The sequence below is a fragment of the Lepidothrix coronata genome, unplaced genomic scaffold (assembly GCF_001604755.1).
Source record: "Lepidothrix coronata isolate B3197 unplaced genomic scaffold, Lepidothrix_coronata-1.0 Scaffold216, whole genome shotgun sequence".
NCBI lineage: Eukaryota > Metazoa > Chordata > Aves > Passeriformes > Pipridae > Lepidothrix > Lepidothrix coronata.
In genome coordinates, this window is record NW_016690396.1 from 887,663 (window position 1) to 906,886 (window position 19,224).

Consider the following 19,224-nt stretch of genomic DNA (forward strand, 5'->3'; position numbering starts at 1 on the left):
GGAGAGCATAGGAGCTTCTCTCTGAAAGTGATAATAATACCTTTTAGCAAAAAAGAGTTACACTCTCCCCATTTGGGTGATTATGTGAGGGATGCTAACCGTCTTCATGCTGTCCACATTATTTGATCTTACTGGTAAAGGTGGCTTGGCTTCATTAAGGACAGGGGAATAGAATAAAAACTGTTTTAGTAGCTCCTGAAGTATTTCTGTGTGAGTTAACCTGGAACCAGAGACAGTTTTTCACAGTTTCTGATAGCATCTGCTGCTTTTCTTCATCTTGCTACTGACAGTGCATCACTGTTCTTTGGTTCACTGATTTTTTTTTCTTTTTCTTTGGGTTTTTAAGTACTTCTGTCTTTGGATAAAAACATGCCATTTTTTGAAATATATATGATTAGTCAGTATTTGTCATACAGTGTTTACCAGAAGACCACCAGTTCTTTGCACAGCTGCCTGCCCTGTTCCTTCAAATTTGCTTTTGTCCAGCAGCAACGGGAGATAGTTTGTGCTCCTTCTGCAAACTTTTGATAAATCTTTTTAACAATCTAGCACACTCAATATCAGTATTTTCTCCCAGTTTTATAGAGGATTTTTCTTTTTAGAAAATGTTAAAAAAAAAAATTTAACTTGTCTTAAGTTACATGCAATTCCATGACCAATCTGCTGCCCAGAATTCTTCCTTCTTGTGTATCTTCAGTGTTGTTTCGTGGCCTAATTCATGTTTGAGGAAGATAAGGAAAGGCAGAGGAATGAGAAGGAAAATCATTGCTTGTATAATGAAGCCTTGGTATATTGGAAAAAGAATGAGATATCTTGTTTGGTGGAGTTCCCATGTTGTACAGCACATAAATATGTATTAGGTAAAAGCATAAGCTAAATACAAAAAATATTTAATTTCATTGTTTGATTCATTAATTTCTATATGTTTTGGAAATAACAATGGTATCAGTGACATCACATCAGAAATAGGCTAGAAACATTAAACATCTTTAATAGGCAGATGTAAGACTGAGAGGAAAGCTCATAAAGGTAGAAAATATATATTATAAAAGAAAAAGTCTCATTCTTCAAGGGAAGAAAATGAAGCTCAAAATCAGAATGATTTTTATTTATAATGCTGTCTATTCTTTTCCCTTGCTACTGCTTAGCCACGAAGTAAGTGTGCTGAAAATGAAATTGACATACCCTTTGTATCATCTAAGTACAAGTTGATGTGACATAGCCAATAGAATCAATTGAATCAATAGTCTCTTTAAAAAAACACTGAAGAAAACCAAGAAACTGAATTATGAAAAGGAGTATCAGCATTGAAGAATAAAGCCTGTTTCTGATTGAAGTCCAAAAAGTTTTCATTATGTGTTTTGTCTGCTTATTTTGCAGATGTGTATTTAATTTATGTTCACTATGAAGGATATTCTAATTTCTATAGGATATTCTAATTCTATTTCACTTTTAAGGCAGAGAATTTATAGTAAAAGCAGCTGGAGTTCACAGAGATGCTGCAGTGATTGGCAGCAGCACAAACCACAAATGTGTGTAAGACAACCATTCCTTATCCTCTCCTGGCCTGTAACAGTCTTGCAAGCTATTTTGTCATCTCATCTCGTTCTGCTCCTCACAAGCATCTTGTGTGAAGCAGCCATGCCAAAATGAAAGGAAAAATGTAGGTTGTAAAATGTGTACATAACATTATGGTATTTTTCCTAGCTAGTTCATCTAGCAGCAGAAAAACACCCTTGGACTGTCTAGTCAAAAAGGAATAGGTAGAAAGGAACATTGTCTCAGAATTCAATAGTCTAAGTTACATTACCCTACTTAAAAAATAGTTTTTCAATATTTTTTTTCTGGACCAAATTTGGCTATGTTTTCACACATATGTGGTGACTACATAGTTTCTAAAGTGTAATTGTTTCACTATCCACACTTTCTGTAAAGTTACTCCTTAATCTTACTCTTCTTCTCACCTCAGTTGACCCATTTTTCTACAATTACTTTCTTTTAGATAAGATCTGTTTCAGTGCAGAGGAAAACTACTGCTATAGATAGTCTAATAATCATAATCCTTAGTATGTTTGCTATGTTTTTCTGTATTTTAGCAGTAAGGCTGTTTGTAGTCCTTCAAAAATATGATTTGTTTTAAAAAGTTGATGTATTTCAGGAAAGTGGAAATGAACAGAAGTCCTTCTTATTAATCCCTTTTTAAAGTCTAATCTCCTTGTTATTTTTTTGTACAGTCTAGCTAAAAATATTGTGACATTTTGACAATAAAACAAAGGACATTTTCATAGTTGTTTAAAGTGTTTAGTAATTCTTGCCTTCTCCAAGAAATTAAGCTGATCTGTCTTGGGCTGAAGAAGAGATTGAGTATTTTGTTATTCCAAGTGACGGTACAGTTGTCCCTTGCAGAGAGCCAGGCAGAGTGGTCAAAGAAGGAAGCAAGCTAAAAGCTGCTCTGCTCACAACTGCTACATGACTGCTCTCAGTGGATGTGGGTTTTTTCCTTCTCTTTTATACTGCTCCTTGTTTCCTTTTTAAGTTTTTGTATGTGCAATGTCCGAAACAAAGCAAAATATACATTAAGGTTGCGTTAAATGTATATAAAGTCTTATCCTTTTATTTGTGGGTGGAAAACAAGCAAAACGCCCTAAGCATCCAGTTGCTTTTTCATATATGCTAAAGAAACCTTTAATTGTAACAGGAGACCCAGAGACAATGACAACGAGCACTTTTTTTCCTGAAGGCTGTGGCACAGATGATGTCTGTTATTATTAAGGTCTAGCTGTAACCCATCCATCTGTTAATCTTCTTGTGTGTGCCATAGCAGGTTATTTGTAATTGAAGGCTGAGTCAAAAACAAAAAAAGAGTTTCCTTCTTTGTAATAACCTTCCATGACCACAGAATTATCTATTTATTATTGTCTTCTATTTTTTTGAAAATGTATGTGACCTTTCATTTAGAGAAACAGCCTTGTACTTCCAATGGATTTTTGCACTTAGGGGTCCTAAGAGAATTTGATTGAAATGAAGCCTCATGTTTAATGTCTGTAAGATGCATCCTTTAAAATTTGTTTTAGTAACTCTTAAAGAAATGTGTCTTAGGCATCTGAAGAGGGGAAAAAACCAAACAAAACAAGTCATGAGAAACAAGCCACAATCTTTCAACATATTTTGCATCACATTCAAGCAGATGTTTGGCCTTAAGACATGTAAAGCAGATGGATCTGATCCTCTCTTGATCTCCCCGCCATTTGATCTGGGGAGATGAGAGAAGCTGAGCAGGAAATTAGCTGAATATGGAAACTAGATAAGCAGATGCAAAGTGCTGTGGAATATTGTAATATGTATATCTAAGACTAAATATTTTCACCCCAATTTTATAAAGTCTACTAAAGTCACAGACACGATAACAACTTGTATCTAAATGGCTGTGATAACCCTATCAGGATATAAGAGCACTTCTATTGAGGAATGAGGTTTTCTTTAATTTACAAATTTAATTTTACAAATTTAAGACTATAGTCTAGTTTTAGACTAGACTGAAGAAGTCTTTTCTTCTGTGTTATTGTACATTGGATATGTTATTTAATTGAAATATGTTCTTTATTAACTTAATTAAAGGCAACTGTAGTAAACAGTCAGTTGAACCTAACAGCTGGTTTGAAGATCCAGGGCAAAATCTGAAGCATCTTAATTAATTCTCCCAATGTAATTGTTGCAGTGCCTTAAAGTTGTACTTTCTACATTAGGCGCCACTGTTGGGGGTAAGAACAAAGATTTTTTCCCTCCTTCTTCCAACTTTCAAATGATATAATAAAAAGGATCAAAATAAATATTTTTTCCCTTAGATAATAATTTTTGACAACTAATTGTTATTTGAGATTATCAAAATATTTTTAATACAGCTTCTGGTGTATATTTTATTTATGTAACAATAGAGAAACCTGGAAGACAAATTAAAAGCACTATAGAAGGTGAGAAGAGAATTGCCTTTTTTTGGAACAAGAGCCAAGAATGGCACACAGACCATGAAAGTTGCCAGCAGAGCCCATCTGTTAAGCAACAGAGTAAATCAGATACTGCAAGTTTCCAGTGATTGCAGGAAAAGCAAACACTGAGAAGAGGCAAATAAAGGCAGGAAGGTCATTTTGACCTCATAGGTCTAACAGAGCTTCTTTTCTTTATAACCTGCTCTTAAGCTGGTTCTGTCCTGCACAGGACTGTGATTGATCAGTCTACTTAAAATGGACCCAGTCTTTGTGTCCCTGGCTGTGTCTGAGCTTCAAGGACAATATCTTCGTGGATGCAACCCTTTGTTGGAGTATGGTTTATGACAGATTTTACTGTCTGGGATCTTCTGAATACTTGTTCACATGCACAGATGCTCCCTTGGTACTCTGAGGAGCTAGAAACTTCAGGTCTTTAGTTCACTTATTTGGACAGAATTTTTTTTAAAAAAGAGTAGAAATTCAGTCTTGAGAACAGACACCTTACTTCATACACATGAAGTGAGAGATCTTTGAAAGGTACAAGTCCTGAGGGAATATTTTTTCCTAGCAAGCCCATTCTTATTAATCTAGTCTCTGTCCCTTTCAGATCCTGCATTTACAATAAGCATTTATGTGAGTGATGACTGAAGACTCCAGTCCTTGTTTGGCTTTTCTGTGTGTGTCAGGTACATTGTCTCTATCATTCAGTTGCTTTAACGGAGTAAGACCTCTATAAAATATTGTGCAGGAGAGGTGTTGCTGCATCCTACAGTGCTGCATTGCTTCAGTACTTCTTCTTAACTTTGATGTGACTCCAACTACTTCGGTACATTTTAAGGCAATAAATGTTCTTTCTAGAGTGAAACAGCACACTGGGGTCCTGTTCTTTTATTCTGACACCACTTATCCACAACACACACATTCAATGTCAAAAGCACACAAGAATTTGCATTGTCAAGACTTTACTATAGGACTTCATAAGCTTTTCCTGCACTTTAGGCTGTTAATTGTCATGAAGAGTTGTAGTACAACAAATAATTTATTTTAAAAAAAAAAAAGAGAAAAATCAGCCACAGTGAAGAGCTCAGCAAAAAATTTCAGTGCAGAAAAGAGAGTCAACTGAAACTAATAAATGTATAATTCCCCCAATGCATTGCATATCTGAGCCTCAAGAAATCTTGGAGTTACTTTTAGAATTAGATTCCTTATGTTAATACCTACCAAATTTCAAAAGTTATATTACTGCCTTTTGTATGAAAAACAGTAACAAGGAAAAAAATATCATGTGTATGCGGTCTCCCCAATGGAGAAAAAAGTAATAATATGGTAGAGCCCTTTTCTATTGAATTGTCTGACACAGTAAATGTTTCTAAAACCCTGGATACCTTTATTTAACTTTTTGCTGCCTTTCAACAGAAAAGAAATTTCTATTGCAGATTATGAACAATAATTTTACAAATCCTACTTTAAAGTACATATAATTCTATGAATTCATAACCTTCTAATTCTCTTTGAAAATTTAATTCTGTAATTCACAAGTGCATCGAGCAAAACATAAAAGTAAAAATGTGTGTGTGTGTATATATATATGTATATATATCTCTACAATGAAGCATGTAACTGTAGTTTTCACTGCAAATGTGTGGATTTATTTTTTTTTTTTTTATGGCATGTTTTTCTCTTTTCATCATAAACTGTGCTGACACATACTTGCCCTGGACCAGCTTCTCAGAAAATGGTGACCAGAAAAATGCAGCTGGTGCAGCTGGAATGTAATGGCTGTAATTTATTCTGGTTTTACTAAATCATAGTTGAGGAAAACTGTCCTGCAGAGAAATTTAGAATGAAACTAATATTTGTTCACATCTTGAAAACATGACCAGCTTTTTACAGAAATAACAAAGCCACTGTTCATTCAGTCAATTAAATTATTGGAATGAGTGTAGTCCATGAACACTTTGTGAAACCCAATTGTCTAGTTTCAGCCTGGCTAGTGGGACCACAGATGTCAAAGCTCAGTTCTACATCTCTCTGGCACATTTATTTTTATCTATGTTGAGAGTCCAAAGCGTGGAGTAGAGTGTAGTTATCAAGTGTCTGGTAAAATACTGACTATCTTTACCTTTCTTTTGCTTTTTGTATAAAAAGTGGAAGACTTACTTAGCTCACAAAGCATGTATCGGTTCCACACTGCTTATGTGCCCTGAGAACACTGATATCAAATACTGAAGTAATATTAAAGGAATGTCATGATGCCACACCGCCAATTTCTACCCTAAGGGCATCTTGTTTTGTGAGGATTTATTATTCAGTAAATGCACAATATAAATGTACAATATCAAGTATCTTGTAATTTGAAATCGGAGAGAGCAGAAATCCCCGTACTCACCATGCTTGTTGTGGTTACCCGTTCTAGAAGTTTACAGTTCAATGTACCTACCATTTATTTCTCTATCTATGAAGTTAATTTTCAGCTGTTTTCTAGGAATACCTACCATTTATTTCTCTATCTATGAAGTTAATTTTCAGCTGTTTTCTAGGAATGTGTACACAATATACATTTAGAAAATTGCTACTGAATTGAGATTCAAGCTCATACAGTTTAACATTAAGCTTATTATTTAGATATTTGTAAGAAAATTAGAAATTGTCTCAACCTAGATGATCTGGAGCAGCTGCTTGTATGTTCTGGCACCAGTAAAAGCTAGAAGTTGTATAAATTTATGGGAAAAAGACTTGAGTAAATGAAAGGTGAAATTAAAAGAGTATTATTTATACTGTATCCACTATATTGAAGTGTATAAAGCTGGATTAGCAGTCTGTGTTACCAGTCTCTGTTCATATTGTTTGACATTTTGTTAGAAAATGCTTTTTCAGAGTCTTAAATCACTAAAGTAATCATTTAATGATGAGATATTGAAGGATATTTTCGAAAAAAGGATAAATATTTAAAACCTTTTCAGTAAGCATAAGGATTTCCAAATTTTTCATAGAGTTGAAAAAGTTTCTGTTAAACAATAATTTTAATTAAAATGCACTGCAGTAAAATGAGAAAAGCGATATACATATATGTGCATTTAAAATATGAATTAAAATGTATATACTTTAAAATGAACCTAGAAAAGGCAAATATTCACTCATCTAAAATATTTAGAAGAATAAAAATGAATGTCTTTGAAGATTTTTTAAGCAGTCTTTCTTTCACAGGTAGTTTTTGGGCATTTGCTGAAAAAGTAAAGATAGGAGGAAAAACTGAACGATGCAGCTTTCCTCTCTCTTTTCTAGGAACATTTTTTCCTGTATAGCAATATCCAGCTCTTTTATGAGGTTCCAGTGGCTTCTCTGACAGAGACTTCTCCTGGAGTGAAAGGTATAGCTCTCATCTCTATCTATGTGGAAAATTCAAATAAAATTTCCTGATCAGCTGTCACTCTGCATCTCTCATTCCCGAGCACTGAGAATCCTTTCAGAAGATGGAACACAGTGTGTGGTTTTGGGGGATGCACTTTATAAACTCTGTGACAGCAAATTGAAGGGCTTAAGTACAGCTGCAAATAATTCTACATTGTAAATAAAATTGTCTGAAGTGTCCAAGGCATGCATGCAGATGCTTGTATGGTAACAGACATGACTCAGGCCTATCACATATGGTTACAAGTTCTTCCTTGCACTAAGGGGTCTCCATTCCCTTTGAATGCTGCTGGTTCTGCCCTCTGTTTTGCAGTGATTGCAAACAGGACGTGCATGGCCAGCCTCCTACTCTGAATAGCACCCATTTCAGTACTGCTCTGGCTCATGAAATCAGACTGAACTGCAGACCTGAAGTGCCCAGCATGATGTGCTCCCTGCCTTGGCTTGGGTTCACGCTTCTGAACATGACACCAATAATAGCAGTCCCGTCAGGGTGTTTGCCCTTACCGGCTTCTGAGAAACCCCCAATGTTTTAGGAATTGGTTTTCTTTTCATGGCTGATTTCATGGCAAAAAACCCTTATCCTGGAGTAAGATTTATGCAGAGTGATGCCTTTACCACCTAAGAATTTTTGCATGTATAAGAACCAATCTTGAAGAAAAGATTGCAAAATAATGCATATCACTCATAACGATAACACCTTTAGACATAAATGTCCAGAGGAAAAAGCTAATCATTAAATCCCCAAAATACTTTCTCACTTTACAATACATCCAACAAATATATGTGCTTGTGGTTGATTATCTGTCTGTGGCTTTTATTTACCTATTAAAATTAAAAGCAGTATAGCTTTCAGTAGTAGCTCAGATTTTATAATACACTAGATTTTACATCAGCACAGTTCTGTATTCTGAATCACATCCTCATGCTTTCTCAGTCCAAGCAGTTCTACTTGAGGGTATGAAGGAGATCAACTTTTGTCTTCCTAGTGCATAAGATTGATCAAAGTAAACCATTAATCAAATAGATATGCAAATTAGAAATAATAATATGAGGTGTTAGATAACCCAATCTGCATGCAATAGCAGCTTGATCTCTCAGGAAATTAAAATAATTTAACAAAAAGTCCATATTTAACAGACTGCATGGTGGAATTAAGAATGAAAATCTAACCTATTAATCATGCAAAAAATTGCAATTAAATTGTATTTGTTAATTTCATAGTGAAGAGTTTTTAAATTAAAGCATTAACCATTTCCTTGAAGCTTTACTTCAGGCAATTATAAGTCAGAAGTGAGTTAAATGCAGTTTTTAGGGGTTAAAAACCATTTTCTAGACAATATATTTAATTTCCTATAAATACTTCCTTCAGGAAAAAAAAAAGGGGGGGGCACAGACCTCAAATTATGTGTTGATTTGTCTCTCCCAATATTTTTCTCTTGGTTCCTTTGTTTATTTGTATCTCATCTATCCAAGCCATTCTTCGCGAGCGAAGATTTGGGAAAGGTCATTAACCCTTTGAGCCTGCGCAGTGGATTTTTAGGTGAGACACAGCGTGCGCTGAACTGAGCCCACCCTTTAATCCTGAGGTTCATCTGCCGGGGCCGAGCAAGCTTGGACAGTGGCAGCGAGGTCCTCAGGACGTAGGTTTGTTTAGAGTGACCTTCTCTTAGATGGATTGCCTTACAGGGCTGACGAGCTCCATCTGCCCGGGGGAGTTTTCCTGACCGGGAATCGAACCCAGGCCGCAGTGGTGAGAGTGCTGCATCCTAACCACTAAATCACCAGGGGTCCCCTCTATCCAAGCAATATGGTGGTTTTGTCTTTCATTTCAAATGAAGAAAAATAAGGCTTTTTCCAGATTTTTATTCTTCTGTGATGAAAGTAATTGATTTTTCTACGTCTATTTTGAAAAAAAATGTTTAACATATGAATGTAAAACCATGAAGGGTACTGTATTTGCAAAGGTGAGTGGTGCTCTGGAGCTAGTCTTACTAATTCCTCTACATTTTGGAGGCATAAATATTACTTTTAAACTTTGCCACTACAACATGAACATTGCAAATGTAATATGAAAAGTATCCTAAATTACATTTTGGCTTTGAATAAAAAGTGAAAGAAAAATTGTAAAATAAGCATTTATTCTCAGTATTTCTGTTGAAACATTCAATGTTATCATTGTTATCAAGTAGGTCACTTTTAGTCTTTAGGGAGAGCTGTGAAAGTCCATCCGTACTAACTGGAGATAAGATTAGACAGATATGACCTCAGAGGTTTAAATTTATGGTGAGGGATTAAGTTAATGAATGATCTCCAAAGAACATTTTTATACTGTAAACTTATTGATCAGACAATATACTCCTTATGAGTCAGTGAATTCAGCCTTTACACACTTTATCTGCCTTGAAATTATGAATCTAGTCTAAGGAACACATGATTTAGATAATACCTCATGGGAAAGATTCTTTTCCCTTACACCTTTATTTTGGGGTGCGAGAAATTGTTTCTGTGAAGTGCTCCTGTCTCTTTTCTGTGAGAAGAGAGCCTATGAATGAAAAGAAGGTGCTCAAGTTTCTAGATGGCAGAAAGTAGATGAGCTGACTTTCTCCTTTAAGAAACCTTTGAAAGTATAGAAAAAGTATTTTCAATACCAGAATCTGACCCAATTTCTGTATTAATTTCAGGTTTACCTGTGATTGTCTCCAGTTTTACTTCAAATAATTTCAGTTATACCTTGAAAACACATATGGATTCATCATACTAATGGAATTTTATGGGAATAAAAAATCTCGTCAAATTTCAGTAGTAAGGTACTTCACTAGGAAATTGAATTTTAATATAGTGTATGAAGTTGTAGTCTTACATAAATGTAATTAGTGTAACTTCATGGCTATCTTATGAGGGTCTGCTCTAGTTGCCTTCCAAAACAGTTGCCAAACCTTTACTATTTTTATCAGTTATAGTATTAGGAAGTTCAAGTAATTTTATTATTTGTGTAATAAAATATATTTTTTCCATTCTATCCATCATGTTATTTTAAAACATGGTGAATTTTTTTTTAATTTGCTTTTTTCTAATGGCAAGTGTTACTATTGTAGAAATCTCAGAGCTCTAATTTCATACTTAGGAAATAGAACTGAGTTAGAACATGCATTTTTAATGTAGACAGTTTTGAAAGCTACTCCTTACTTTCCTTCTTACAATACTCTTCAATGAGATTTGATTCAGAGCAACTGTTTATTACTAAGCGATTCCTTGTTTTACTAATGGAATGTGAAGATTAGGTTTCATAACATCCTCAAATATCTTCTGGATTCTGTTTAAGGAGTATTCCCAATTTTCTCAGAACCAAGATAATTTACACATTTTTGTTATGCTAATAGGAGTGCAGCATTATGCATTGTGTCCTTTATCCTGGTGGATTTTGTTCCATCCATTTTGCTTCTGTTTCTAATCTGATAACAAGAGTATATTAAAAACATCTGTCCTTGTGTTACAAGTATTTGTTATTTGTAGGAGATAGGAAATAGAAATATGAAATTAATTTTCATTATGAATTGTACTTGCCCTCAGAAGAAGTTGCTAGAGATTGCGTATTTTTCTGTTTCAGAGTAAGAAATGAGATTATATCATATTACATTGATTAGAAATTCACTGTTATGTGAAAGCTGTACTTGAAAAAAAGCACTCAGCGTTTGTTTTCCTGCATTGAAAGAGTTAGGATTTTTCTGGCTCTCTGAAGGCAAGTACAGTCAGGATTTCAATCAACTTTAGCATATATGACAATTGAAGTGTGTAACGAGTTATATGAAACAACTCAGACAATGGTTTGCTTTACGGGATTAAATTTATGCATCAGTTATATTTGAATGTGTCTAGAATCTTTCGACATCAAAGAAGTTAAAACAAGTTTAGGTAAGCCAATATAAAGATTGTTTTGATCAAAATGAAGAGTGTCCTCTTTTTTGTGCTGTTGGTTTGCAAAGATTAATATCAAATGGGTTTCTGTTGTTATAACATTTGGGAAACTTATTCAAGGCAGAAATAAGTCTAATAGCACCTGTTCTAAAGGCTTTTGTGGTAGTCAAACTTCACAACTCTCCTCAAAAAACTTGCTCAGAGTGTTTCTGAATTGTGAGGGATTTTTAATTGTAATGAAGTAATTTAAGATCAAAGAGGACTGATGATGAGATTTAGAAGATTGTTGCAGTTTTCAAGTTTTCCTTCATTTGGGGTTCAATTTTGGTTTAGTTTATGGGTTTGGGTTTTTTTTCGTTCTTGAATCCTATGGCTGCTTTTCTTGACATCCTAACGGTAAACTGACTGCATTTATCCTATGGGCTTTTTTTCTGGTTTCTTCATTTTGTTTTATTTTCCTACAGAAGGAAATATGTAAGAATGATTAGCTCATACTTGTCATTCTTTAAGTCATTACAGGTTTCTTGAAATGGAGTTATGAACTGTGGGGAATAAACTGAACCTTAACTCTTTTGTAGGAGAACATGAGACCTTTTTTTCTAGCAAAAAGAATTCTTTATCTCTCTCCTTCCTAAGACTTTGATTTCCTTATAGAATTTATATTCTGTGGCAGCAGAGCCATGTGAATACATTTCTTACTTAAGTAGTCATGAAAGTCAAGTTGTTTTTTTTCTTCCAAGAAGTTTGTTATGCTCAGCTGGTCTGTTTCCAGTAAAACCTTTTTGTCTAAGAGTTAAATTTTGTCACTGTTATTTAACTCTAAGAGATAATTCAGAATGCATCAAACCCAAAAATATTGAAGTGGTAGAAATTACAGCTATGCTGCCTGATTGACAGTGCACATTCTAGCATTAAAATACTCTAAAATAACAAATTATCTAGGCCTCTACATTACATGATTTAATAGTTTATTTCTTGGAATTTTGCAATAAGTTTTAATCCCTTCATGCACACCATGATACAACAGGAATGATATCTTAGAAATCCTGTCATACAAATCTTTAATTCATACTAGTGATGCTGGTCATACTGCTGTGCTGTCCTGGGAAATGGCTTTGATTAGATATAGCAAAGGTTTCCCAAACTTCTATAATAACCACCATCATGAAAAATGTCTGTTAATATGGAAATAATCATATTCTAATATTGGTCTAAACTATAATCTTCCTGTGAAATCTAAGACAAGTAGTGGCAAGAAGAGACTAGAAAATAATGTAGATTCTTGATTACAATAAGTAAATCTTTTTGTTCTGTTTGAACAGCTTTTATACCAAAATATTTTCATTGTAAAGGCTGGTACACTTAGAGTATTTACTCCCTGTTAGCCAGTTGCAAATCAGAATCCAAACTTACCCTAATACACAATCTAATTAAATGTGGCCAGAGGACCTCAGTGTCCATTTTATTCTGCATGTAAGTGTACTGATTGTATACTGCTGTGGGATAGTAAAAGACACTAGTCAATCTAATTTCCATTTGAAGTCAATCATTTATGAAGTCAAACTGCAAATTTGAAGTCAATTTGCAAAGAGCTTCTTCCTGGGTGCTGCTTAGGTCAAGGAGCTCTGTTCTGCATGGTGGTGCTCTCCTGGGAGTTCACAAATTCAGCCTCAAGGCAGGAATTAGGAAACGAAGTTACCTACAATTAATCCCCTCTGATTTGTAATCCCGCCAGTGCCACTGACTAATGATCATGTATGTATATGTTAATGTGAACAGGAACAAAGAAGGAGGAAATACCTCCCAGCTCTGCAGAGGTACCTGTCTTGGTGTGTCCTGTTCCTCAAATAATAGAAAAAAGTTAGAGTATTTGTATTCTGCTGCCATGTGGAGACATGAATGAGGAGAAAAATCCTCTAGATTCAGCTTCCTCTTCATGCATCTGTGGGACATTTTGGCACAAAGCGTGCTTGCAGTGAGTTATTGGGAGAGTGGGTGGGCAGGAGCAGGGCTGAAATGAAGATGATTGCTAAAGAGGAAGAGAACTGTATGTAGAGTCAAGTGTGGATGTACAGGCACATTTACTAAAACTGTATTAGCCAGTGTTATGAATGAAACTTCTGTATCTAAAAATATGTATGGCTAAAAACATTTATTCACAGAAAAACAATCTGGTTGTAAATAAGAAAAGCTGGATAAATAAATCTAAGTGATATTTGAAATACAAGAAATTGTTTTCCTACTCTGGCATTTCCAGTTTACTGAATATTTTGTAACAACAATATTACCATAATATACTGTAACATGTTCTTATTGTCTCAGCTTTAAAGGTCAGATGTTTTACACGACTTGACTATTTTCATAGTCATGATAGCATGAGAAAATACTTAGTATATCAATGAAAAAGTATCTTCAAGTAAGCGCAAGTGAATGCAGAAGGAAAAGCAAATAAAGATACTGACAAGACTGCAAATGATGAATCTTCACCCAGCAAATGGAGTCAATCCTGGCGTTTAAGATAAAAACAATCTAGTACTTTTGGAAATTGAAATGTTGGAGAAAAATGTTACAGTGCTTGATCCCTTCTTAGCAGTTAACTAATGCAAATTGAAAATATTTAAGGGTATTTTATTCCTCAAGAAAAAAGTGATCTGATAATAAAAATATTAAACTTTTATTAATGAATGTAAAAATCTATCAGCTTTTAGTTAAGGTTACAGCAAATATCTGAGGAATTACAGATTTGTATGCTTATAATGGAGTTCATGTCAATGCAGTGTGTACATTGTATTCCATGACAGAAAGTGAGGGACCCAAAGGCCAGATCCCAGCTGTGGCTAATTGATTCATCATTAATATTTGGGATATGAGGTTTCACTCATTGCAAAAAAACACAGCTGCCAGGGAAATTGAGAAGTTCCCTGAGGGTGAGCATAAAGCAGGAGGCTGACAGAAAGATGACTGAGGACTGAGACTGCCAGGAACAGAAGGATGGAAGAAAAGCTGCTTTCCTTGGCTTTACACATGCCTCCAAAATGCATCTTATTTGAGACACAAAAAGGACTTGGTAGTCCTACTGGAGCTCTTCTCATTATGGTTTTTGTCTTGTTCCAAAGGCAATTGATATGGGATACAGTCAAAACATGCTTCCTAAGAACAGCAGCAGGAATAATGGATGCAAACACTGATGCCGGACACTAAGTCAACCAAGTCAGACTGGCTAAGGAAGTTATGTTTAAAGGGATCCATATTAGTCTAACTGCAGTCCTGTGCTTTTCTTTGAGGTTTGCCTGGAAACTTTCTTCATGACTAATTCTATCCTAAATTATGGACTATTCATTATATTGCAGAAATAGAGCCAAAGGTTTGACAAGAGGCAGATGTCGTCAATGCTGTGAGACGCTGCATCAGTAAAAGTATTATTCTATTATTGGGTAGGAACCCACTTGTGTGTGTGTGGGCAGGGGGGGAGAGCCAGCCTTGGAACTGATATGGCACAGCCTCATGGAGCAGCTGTCAATCAAAAGGGCGGATTGGGAGCCTGCCCACACCATGTCCCCTGGGGACTCTGACTGGCTGCACCACTGCTCCCTCTGACCTGGAGGGCACTGAGTGGTCAGTGAGCTGGACGTGCTACCTGGAAGTGGTGGCCACGGTAGCAAAAGTGCATAAACAGAGGAGCACAGGGGCTCCATCTTGCCTTTTCTCTTGGGACCAACCAACAACATGTGGAGCCGACCTTCCGTAGGATTCTTTGCTGGTAGCTATTTTTCTCTTCATATCTTTTCTTAGTCGCTTTTCTCTCTCTAGCTATTTACTCCTGTTTCTTCTTTTAATCTCTTTCTTTCTTTACTCTTAGTCTCTTTTGGGTAACTGAAAACCAGTGGTTTGGATTCTGCTAAGTTGTATTGATTGGCGTGTGCTGGGTCGATGCTTTGTGGAATGCTTTGCCTTGGTTGTATTTTACCCCTTTTAAAAATTTTCCAAAATCCTTATTTACTCCCATATTAAAAGTGTCTCCTTGGAAAATGCGTGGAGCATTTCTCTCTTTAGACTGTTGCAAGGTATTAAGAACTGAAGGCTCTGCAGAAGTTTGGTGAGTGAACTCTTGGAGTCTTGTGTATTTTAAAGTAAAATGCCTGAGCGAGCACATGGCTGGATCTGGGGTCTTACAGATGTTTAGCAAAAAAAAAAAAAAGTATAGGCTTGTAGATAAACTTGAAATAAATAGAGAAATGCACGAATACTCTATATTCAAACTAACAAAACAGACAACCTGTAATGGGTTCATTACTTCCCTGTTTCAAAGACTTAGACTTCACTTAATGCAGGTGAAATAAAATGTGATCCTGTTTAAGAAAAGAAGTGATTTCAGTTCTCTTAGGAGTGTCCAAGGATTCATAGGAAAATTTCATAATTTCATCATAAATCACTTGAGCTGGATTATGTCAAAGTGAGATTAGCTATGTAGTTGGTTTTGCCTCTTTTTTTTTTTTTTTTAATTTCAACCCCATTTCTAAAAGTTTTTTTTGGAGGAACTTTTGCTCCTATTGTTAAAGATCTTTCTCTAGCTGAGTCCCAGAAGAAAAAGCGTAAAAAGAATACAGAAAAACTAATGGATATCAAGATCGTGATGGGTGGCAGACATTTACAAAGCTGCTATAGAATTCAAACTACAAAGCAATTTTCCAGCATCTTGATTCTTCATCATATGTCAGCTCTTTAAGGCAGAAGCAGAATACAGTAGAAAAGCACAGCTACAGAATAAAAAATTTTGTCAATAAATATAACAGGATGGTAAACAGCTTTAACACTAGAGAGGTGATCTTCCTCACTTTGTCCTGGAAATTTCTCCGCTTAAATTTGAGATGGGATGCCTTGTTAATATTTAAACAAATTTACTTCCCAAACTTTTCTTGGGAGGAATTATTGGCATTGGCTAACCAAACATCTGTGACAGGACTTTTAAGGTAAGAAAACATGCCATTACATTTGCACTTCTATTTACTTCTTTCAAGCAGTTGAGAAGATGATTAGTTTTTCTGATGTCTTAGGGATTTACTGGAGAAGCTGTTGCTGGTACCTACAGGCATGCCAGTAGGTATGCCTTCTTTATAAACAGGTGATAGACTAGAAGTCCCACAGGCTGCTTTCTTCTTGCTTCCTGTAACAGAGAAAACCTTGTGAGCAAGAGTTCTAATATGAAAGTAGTGGGGTTTATTTTGAAAGATCAGGGAGTATCAGAGAATCCAAGATGTTTACATTTTTCTGACACATTAAGGTTTTCTGGAAAATGCAGAGTTTTTAGTTTCTACCTTCTAATTACCACAGCAAGTTAACAGATTTAAAAAAAAAACCTTAACCTTTCCTACTAGGTCTGACTGGGATGGAGTTAGCCCTTTTCATAGCAGCCCTTATGGTGCTGTGCTTTACATTTATGGCTAAAAGAGTGTGATAACACACCAGTGCTTTGCTTATTGAACACTATGCACTGTGCTAAGGTGCTCTCTCTTCTCCCCATCCTGGCTGTTGGCTGGGGTCACCCTGCCACACATTTCGTAAGCATCACGGAAGGAGGAAAAAATCAAAATTTTCTCAAGTGTAAATATTTAAGTGATATTACCATTGTATTTAAGTGATAATACCATTGTATTTAAAGAGAAGGCAAAGGAGGAGGAAGAAATAATATTAAAAAGAGTGAGTTTTGGTAATAGGAAAGAGCAGAAATCCAATTCTGACAATATAGACCCACAAACGTTGTGGAAATGTGATAATCTTTCTCTCTGGACCGGTAAAATGAGGGTGTCCCTAAGGAACAGTGGCAGAGGTTCAATCCCAGTGTACTAAAGGAAAATTAGTAAAGCTTGCTTTTTCTTACTGTTTTCCTAGGATTATTTTGAAATTAAGAATGCAAAATTACATATATTTTTGTCACTAAATAATCCCAGTTTCAGCTTCACTGTTTCATTGGATTTCTGTATTGTTTTTTGTTTACAGTAATCTTACACTATCATAAAGTGCTTCAGTAAGTCACAACCTCATTTCCTGTGTTTGGCATGTTTCAGTACTCTGTCTTTCTGAATTTTACAGAGAGTTCAATGCAGTGGAGTGAATTTATCATTGTTCTGTTTTGGACAAGTTCAGGTATAGATCCCCTAAGAGAAAGCTACAACGACAACTAACACGCCCTTGTTAAAATCTCGTTCTTGTCATCTTCAAGTACATCACAGGAATGAAACTGGAAATGATCTTTCTGAGGCATAACAGAAAGAGTCTCTCATTCAATGCATTATTTGGTTTTCATGTAAAACTAGGACAAAACCCTCTGGGTTTTAAAGGAAAATAGTTAATGTGGATAAACTGTTAATGGTGTCAGATGATTGAGGGAGATGGTCTGAAATAGCCCAGCAACAGACGCAGGCCAACAAGGAAAGTACAGCTCTCAGTCCAGACTACCTTGTGTCTGAATACCTTGATCCACAGTCCAGAGGAATTTGTAGTTGTTGTCACTTATACATATATCTTAGAGCATAGTGTCAATCACTTTGGACAAAACAGGAAGAAAAGCGAGTTACTCATTGTTTCCTTACTTAAAAGTTTGATGGGTCTTTTCTGAAGCATCTTGAGTGGGTAACTCTCAAAAATACAGTTCTCAATTACAGAAAGGAGGATAGCAAATCCATTAATGTCATTGCATACGTGAGATTCATCTCATTATCACTTACTTTAATATATTAATCATTATTAAAGACCTGAAAATAATTATTTTCAACCTTTAAACAAAGGAGATGACTTGTGAAAGTACAAAAAGTAGAGAAAATAAGCCTTTCCTTCAGCTATACTTTCATTTCACAGAATGCCAAATGCAAAGCTGATCTTATTTTAATCAGCAATGAAATGTAGCTTAAGCTTAGAGTGCCTGAGAAATAAGATTGTTTTTTTCTAAAATTAGGAGCTGATCATTATTTATATTTGCATATAATCTTTAATCATTGTGGAAAGGGTTGCGAATGATAAAAGAGCTAAGATAGAATAATTTATATACAGCACAGAAGCTGGTTTCAGAATTACTGTGAGAACACAATAAGCACCAACATGTATTTATAAAACATAAATTGTAATGTCAAAATAGTGACATTATCAGGTTAATGCAGTCTCTGTGTAAATGACCAAAAATGTCAGTATTTAGCAATGGCCACACATGGCCTTCTTAGATGGAAATTGGATTCTCTTTAATGTTGTTTGGTTTATGCAGCTCCAGGGGATGCACTGAAGCCACAGGCTACGGTCTTACTAGATCTCCTAAGCCAGAATAAGTTTAGAAGGTACCTCATGTGAAAAACTCAGTATTAATGGGATTGTGCACTGTCAGTGCAGCCTTCTTAATAGCTATAAGCAGTCAGTAAAAGCAATATTTTTAATGTTCCTTCATATATTTTGACGTTCTTTAGTGGGAGACCTTAATCAGTTCAATTCTGTGGTGCATTTTCTCTTCTCAAACAATGTATTGTTTCATCAGGTTGAAAGGAGTTTGTTGACTTGTGATGTTGTGCTGGTTTAGGAGTTAACCAGCAGGGGGAATGAACCCAACTCAAAGGAGAGATTATAAAGTCAGAATAACAATTTATTAAAATAATACAGTAAGTACAATCATACAAACAAACAATTGGTCCTAACCCACAAAACCCACATGTACAACCCGGTGCCCTGGGGCATGAACAAAGTGGTGTTCCTTGGGCCTCGCTTGAGTCCAAAGTAAAGGGAGAGGGGAAAAACCTGCTGGTGGGAGAGCTGTTGCAGTCTGGTCAGAAGCGGTGATTGAAGTCCAGCTGAGGTTGAGAGCGATGAGCTGCAGTCTTCCTCTGGATCCCACGAGTGGAGAAAAGTTCTGAAACTCCAGGTTTATATA